This window comes from Hyla sarda, chromosome 3 (genome assembly GCF_029499605.1).
Source record: "Hyla sarda isolate aHylSar1 chromosome 3, aHylSar1.hap1, whole genome shotgun sequence".
Taxonomy (NCBI): Eukaryota; Metazoa; Chordata; class Amphibia; order Anura; family Hylidae; genus Hyla; species Hyla sarda.
Window position 1 is genome coordinate 139695288 of NC_079191.1, and position 5680 is coordinate 139700967.

Sequence of the window (5680 nt, forward strand, 5' to 3'; positions counted from 1 at the left end):
CAGAAATGTTTGTTTGGTATTTATTTAAGTTTTGCAATTTTAAATACAAACACTGCCAACATGGCAGAACAAGAGCAACATGAACAATAACACTCTCTGAAGGTCCCAGAAACCAGCACTAAAACGGTAACAAGGGTTCAAGTTATACCAGAATGAGCACCAGGGAAAGAGAAGGGTATATCTGAGACCTGACCAGAGGAAGCCCAACACAGACAAACACACAAACATACCGACATGCACACTTCCCGGCAACCCCCCCCCCCCATCTCCCTCTCACCAAGGACAGCTGTACACCATAGCAACCATCTGAAACGTCTAGCAAAAGCCAGGGGATCCATACCCTGTCAAATTTCTTAGGGCACTTACGTCTCACATATAGAGTCTGGTACAACGGGACATATTTTTTTTTCCAAAGTTAACCAACGAGACAGCACGCGGGGGGGGGGGGGGGCGCATATATGTATCTTTCCATGTCATTACTACCACTTTTACGGGCACAAAATTGCAAGAGACGAATCAGCAAGCGTCTGTGAACTAGGAACCAATTCATCAATAACTCTCAGCAGACACACCAAAGGGTTAAATATAAAAGGAGAATCTAGCTTATCAGCTAGAAATCCCATCATCTCCCTCCAGAAGACAGTAATGACCGGACAGTCCAACACTGCATGCAAAAAGGTGCCAACCTCTGAAGAGCATGTAAAACACAGATCAGACAGAGAAACTCTGATGCACTTAAGCTTAGCAGGGGTATAATACAATCTAAATACATATCTGGATTGGATCAGCATATGTCTACTGCTAACCACAGTGGAATAATAAGAACCTTCAACCTCCTTCCACTGACACTCGGACAAACCCAGGATATCAGCCACCTATTTAGGAATGGCTTAAGAGAATGGGTCAGGCCCCAGTGACTGGAGAAGGGCATAGGACTGAGTAAGAGGTTTAGAAAGATCCATGGTGCCCAGGAAAAGCTCCACATCAGAAAACGCAGGTAAAAACATCAGGGAGCCAAACTGCGCCTGAACGGCATGCCTGAGCTGAAAATACCTATAAAAGGCACTTCCAGGGATGCCATAATGTTCCTTCATGTCCAAAAAGGATAGGAAAACGTTATCCTCCCATAACAAGTGGATAACAAATTTGACACTGTGAGAACCCCAGAAACTGGCCTCCTGTAACCCGTGTAGGTGAGGTAAATGTACATTCCCCCACAAGGGTGCCCTAGGAGATACCAGAGGCTGCGTAAATTTACTCGACACCACGGACCACACTTTAGCTATAGTTAAAAGAGGAATGGGAAAAGAAGAACCAGAGTGATACATGTAGAGTGTATTAGTGAGAGCTTCATAGGAACCCATAAGTGCACCAGCCAAGGCCATCGCCAAGTTCGATAGGTCCGGATCGATCAAACACGCTGCATAAACGAGTTGGGAGGCAAGAAAATATTTATATACATCAGGGACAGCTAAGCCGCCATGCCGCTTTGGAGCCTGGAGAAGGGCCCGACCAAGTCTAGGAGGTTTTCACTGCAAACAGAAGGATCCCAGTGCACCACATAGTGTATTAAAATATTTCCTGGAGGGGACAACAGGTGCTAAGTGAAAAAGATAAAGAAATTTAGGAAGGTAAATCATTTTAAATATATTGATCCTACCAGCTAGAGAGAGAGGGAGTGACGACCAGGCAGTCAGTCGCTCTACAGTTGAACACAAGAGTGGTTCCAAGTTCAGGGGTAGATAATCTAACAGGGACAGAAATACCTCCACTCCCAAGTATTTGAAGTGAGAAACTACCTGCACCCCAGCCAGAAGAGAGGGAGGGAGAGGGACCCCAGATGAAAGTGCCATTAGGGAGGATTTGGCCCAATTAACCTGCAAGCCCGAGATCACACCAAATTGGTCAAGTAGATCCATAAGGGACAAGAGGGAACCCCCAGCATCCACCATGTACACCAGAGTATCATCTGCATAAAGAGAAACATTCTCTACAATAGACCCCCTGGGAATACCACAGATATCCGGATCCCTACAAATTGCTGCCACCAAGGGTTCTATCACCAGCACAAACAGGAAGGGAAAGAGCAGCAACCCTGTCTCGTCCCACAACCCAGAGGAAAGGGAGCAGAAACATCTAAGTTAATGTGTATTCGGGCCCTAGGACTATCATAGAGCAAACAACCCCAGGCACAGAATCGGGGACCAAACCCAAACGCACCCAGCACCTCCCAAAGATAGGGCCACAATACCGAAGGCCTTATAAATATCAAGAACCACTCCAGTAGGAAAGCCCTCCCCCAGTGCTGCTATGTTGAGCTGCAGACGCTTCACATTCACATCAGTAGCTCTACCTGGCATAAACCCCGTATGATCAGGATGAATGATAGCACTGATAACCCCGTACAGACGGGTGGCCAATATTCTAGCCAAAATCTTGAGAGAAATGTTAAAAGTTTACATTTAAATTCTTGTGTAATGTCATTTAAAAGTAAATCTTTACTAGTTTCATTTTACTTACATAAAGTACCTATTTTGTTAGAAAATGCATGAATTCCAAAGTAAATGTGAGCAAACTAGTTATCCAAAGCATAATAAATCTTTCTGGCCCTGTTTTCTCCATATTTCTGCCATGGCTGCCAAACTAGTACTCTTTTGGCTATCATTGGGTAATAGGCTTTATAGATCATTTGATGTCTGCGATAGGAGATTTCCCATTGCATGCAGCAAATGTATAATATATACACGGTATGAATACAGCCTTAGCTAAACAGTTTCTATGCTATTTTCCCATGCAGCAGATTTCTCACATGGGCACTGTATTTCCTTAAAGATACAACGTATTGTTATTTCTCATTTAGCCTTTCCGTTTCTTAGTTGTAGGTGAACCTGTCACGATGCCGGCTGGCAGGAGGTGGATCCTCTGTGCCAGAGAGGGATGGCGAGGACCGTGCTAGTGGACCGGTTCTAAGACACTACTGGTTTTCACCAGAGCCCGCCGCAAAGCGGGATGGTCTTGCTGCGGCGGTAGTGACCAGGTCGTATCCACTAGCAACGGCTCACCTCTCTGGCTGCTGAAGATAGGCGCGGTACAAGGGAGTAGACAGAAGCAAGGTCGGACGTAGCAGAAGGTCGGGGCAGGCAGCAAGGATCGTAGTCAGGGGCAACGGCAGGAGGTCTGGAACACAGGCTAGGAACACACAAGGAACGCTTTCACTGGCACGATGGCAACAAGATCCGGCAAGGAAGTGCAGGGGAAGTGAGGTGATATAGGGAAGTGCACAGGTGAAGACACTAATTGGAATCACTGCGCCAATCAGCGGCGCAGTGGCCCTTTAAATCGCAAAGACCCGGCGCGCGCGCGCCCTAGGGAGCAGGGCCGCGCGCGCCGGGACAGGAGCGAGGGAGAGCGAGTCAGGTACGGGAGCCGGGGTGCGCATCGCGAGCGGGCGCTACCCGCATCGCGAATCGCATCCCGGCTGGAAGCGGAATCGCAGCGCCCCGGGTCAGTGGATCTGACCGGAGCGCTGCAGCGGGGAGAGTGTAGCGAGCGCTCCGGGGAGGAGCGGGGACCCGGAGCGCTCGGCGTAACAGTACCCCCCCCCTTGGGTCTCCCCCTCTTCTTAGAGCCTGAGAACCTGAGGAGCAGACTTTTGTCTAGGATGTTGTCCTCAGGTTCCCAGGATCTCTCTTCAGGACCACAACCCTCCCAGTCCACTAAAAAAAAAGTTTTCCCTCTGACCTTTTTAGAAGCTAAGATCTCTTTGACAGAGAAGATGTCCGAGGAGCCGGAAACAGGAGTGGGAGGAACAGATTTGGGAGAAAAACGGTTGAGGATGAGTGGTTTAAGAAAAGAAACGTGAAAGGCATTAGGGATACGAAGAGAAGGAGGAAGAAGAAGTTTGTAAGAGACAGGATTAATTTGACACAAAATTTTGAAAGGACCAAGATAGCGTGGTCCCAACTTGTAGCTAGGGACACGGAAGCGGACATATTTAGCGGAGAGCCATACCTTGTCTCCAGGGGAAAAAACGGGAGGAGCTCTTCTTTTCTTATCCGCGAACTTCTTCATGCGTGATGAAGCCTGTAAGAGAGAATTTTGGGTCTCTCTCCATATGATGGAAAGGTCACGAGAAATTTCATCCACAGCGGGCAGACCAGAGGGCAAGGGGGTAGGGAGGGGGGGAAGAGGGTGACGGCCGTACACCAGGAAAAATGGGATTTGGAGGAAGATTCAGAGACTCTGAAGTTATACGAGAATTCGGCCCATGGAAGGAGATCTGCCCAGTCATCCTGGCGGGAGGAAACAAAATGTCGCAAATAATCACCCAAGACCTGGTTAATTCTTTCTACTTGTCCATTGGACTGGGGATGATATGCAGAAGAAAAATTTAATTTAATCTTGAGTTGTTTACAGAGAGCCCTCCAGAATTTAGACACGAATTGGACGCCTCTATCCGAGACGATCTGCGTAGGCAACCCGTGAAGACGAAAAATGTGTACAAAAAATTGTTTAGCCAACTGAGGCGCTGAAGGAAGACCAGGAAGAGGGATGAAATGTGCCATTTTGGAGAATCGATCAACGACCACCCAAATAACAGTGTTGCCACGGGAAGGGGGTAAATCAGTAATAAAATCCATACCAATCAGAGACCAAGGCTGTTCGGGGACAGGCAGGGGATGAAGAAAACCAGCGGGCTTCTGGCGAGGAGTCTTATCCCGGGCACAGATAGTGCAGGCTCGCACAAAGTCCACAACATCCGTCTCCAGAGTCGGCCACCAATAGAAGCGGGAGATGAGTTGCACAGATTTCTTGATGCCCACATGACCTGCGAGATGGGAGGAGTGACCCCATTTGAGGATTCCGAGGCGTTGGCGTGGAGAAACAAAGGTCTTTCCTGGAGGAGTTTGCCTGATGGAGGCTGGAGAAGTGGAGATCAGGCAGTCAGGTGGAATGATGTGTTGCGGAGAGAGTTCAACTTCTGAGGCATCCGAGGAACGAGAGAGAGCATCGGCCCTAATGTTCTTATCGGCAGGACGAAAGTGAATCTCAAAATTAAATCGGGCAAAGAACAGAGACCACCGGGCCTGGCGAGGATTCAGCCGTTGGGCAGACTGGAGGTAGGAGAGGTTCTTGTGGTCGGTGTAAATAATAACTGGAAATCTTGATCCCTCCAGCAGATGCCTCCATTCCTCAAGTGCTAATTTAATGGCTAGAAGCTCTCGATCCCCGATGGAGTAGTTCCTCTCCGCCGGAGAGAAGGTCCTAGAAAAAAAACCACAAGTGACAGCATGCCCGGAAGAATTTTTTTGTAGAAGAACAGCTCCAGCTCCCACTGAGGAGGCATCAACCTCCAATAGGAAGGGTTTGGAAGGGTCAGGTCTGGAGAGCACGGGAGCCGAAGAAAAGGCAGACTTGAGTCGTTTAAAGGCGTCTTCCGCTTGAGGAGGCCAAGACTTGGGATCGGCATTTTTTTTGGTTAAAGCCACGATAGGAGCCACAACGGTAGAAAAATGCGGAATAAATTGCCTGTAATAATTGGCGAACCCCAAAAAGCGTTGGATAGCACGGAGTCCGGAGGGGCGTGGCCAATCTAAGACGGCAGAGAGTTTGTCTGGATCCATTTGTAGTCCCTGGCCAGAGACCAAATATCCTAGAAAAGGAAGAGATTGGCATTCAA